The sequence below is a fragment of the Triticum aestivum genome, chromosome 1D (assembly GCF_018294505.1).
Source record: "Triticum aestivum cultivar Chinese Spring chromosome 1D, IWGSC CS RefSeq v2.1, whole genome shotgun sequence".
Lineage (NCBI taxonomy): Eukaryota > Viridiplantae > Streptophyta > Magnoliopsida > Poales > Poaceae > Triticum > Triticum aestivum.
Window position 1 is genome coordinate 19,488,048 of NC_057796.1, and position 1,846 is coordinate 19,489,893.

Sequence of the window (1,846 nt, forward strand, 5' to 3'; positions counted from 1 at the left end):
CGGCCTCGCGCTGCTCCTCCTCGAGGTCGCGCTCGAGCATCTCCTTGTACTCACCGCGACGACGCTCCTCTGCCAGTCGGCGCTGGCGCCACATCTCGAGGTACGCCTGCTCCTGCGCCGGCGTCGCCGCCATCCAAACCGGTGGCGCAGACACCCACTCGCGCACCACCCCCGTCCAGGAGAAGCGCGCGATGGGCTCGGGCTCCGACTGCGGCTCCGGCTTGATGGGGCACGGCGGGGCCACCGGCGGCACCACGTTGTCGCCCGCCGCGGAGAGGGCAAGGGCCTGCGCCATTGCCGCCTCGTACCGAGCCTCCTCTTCCGCCTCCGTCGCCTCCGCTTTGCGCCGCTCGTCCTCCTCGCTCTCCCGGTAGACGGCCACAAGGGCCGCCTGGTAGGCGTCCTCCGCCGCCTGGTCCTCCTCGCGGACGACAAGCGCCGGTGGCGGCGACCTCTGGCGAACCTCGCGCACCACCCGTCGCCTCGCCCCCTCGTGCTCGAAGGCGAACCACCTCGTCCAGTTGGGCGAGTCGGTTGCGTAGGCAGGGTCGCGGCGCTGCTCCGGCGTCAGGAGCGACCGCCGGCGCCGCACCTCCTCCGCGTGAGCACGAGCCGTCCGCGGCGCCGCCGGCACTGGGATCCTATCTGGATCCAGATGCCAGTCGTGCGGCAGCGTCACGTCCGGATACGGCAGAGGCGGGTGGTGCTGCCAGTGCCACTCCGCCTGGTGCACTGGCACATTCACGCGCTGCCCCTGCCGGCGAGGCGCCGGCGCCGGCGGTGGTGGGAGGTGTTGGGAATCGTAGCATAATTTTAAAATTTTCCTACGTTCACCAAGATGCATCTATGGAGTATACTAGCAACGAAGCGAAGGGAGTGCATCTACATACCCTTGTAGATCGCGAGCGGAAGCGTTCCAATGAACGTGGATGACGGAGTCGTACTCGCCGTGATCCAAATCACCGATGACCGAGTGCCGAACGGACGGCACCTCCGCGTTCAACACACGTACGGTGCAGCGACGTCTCCTCCTTCTTGATCCAGCAAGGGGGAAGGAGAGGTTGATGGAGATCCAGCAGCACGACGGCGTGGTGGTGGATGTAGCGGGTCTCGTGCAGGGCTTCGCCGAGCTTCTACGAGAGAGAGAGAGGTGTTGCAGGGGAGGAGGGAGGCGCCCAAGGCTGTTGTGTGCTGCCCTCCCTCCCCCCTTTATATAGGCCCCCTGGGGGGGGGGGCGCCGGCCCCTGGAGATCAGATCCAAGGGGGGGCGGCGGCCAAGTGGGGGGGGGAAGGGGTGCCTTGCCCCCCAAGGCAAGGGGAAACTCCCCCCCTAGGGTTCCCAACCCTAGGCGCATGGGGGGAGGCCCAAGGGGGGCGCCCCAGCCCACTAGGGGCTGGTTCCCTTCCACTTTCAGCCCACGGGGCCCTCCGGGACAGGTGGCCCCACCCGGTGGACCCCCGGGACCCTTCCGGTGGTCCCGGTACAATACCGATAACCCCCGAAACTTTCCCGGTGGCCGAAACTGGACTTCCTATATATAATTCTTCACCTCCGGACCATTCCGGAACCTCTCGTGACGTCCGGGATCTCATCCGGGACTCCGAACAACTTTCGGGTTTCCGCATACATATATCTCTACAACCCTAGCGTCACCGGACCTTAAGTGTGTAGACCCTACGGGTTCGGGAGACATGCAGACATGACCGAGACGCCTCTCCGGTCAATAACCAACAGCGGGATCTGGATACCCATGTTGGCTCCCACATGCTCCACGATGATCTCATCGGATGAACCACGATGTCGAGGATTCAGTCAATCCCGTATACAATTCCCTTTGTCAATCGG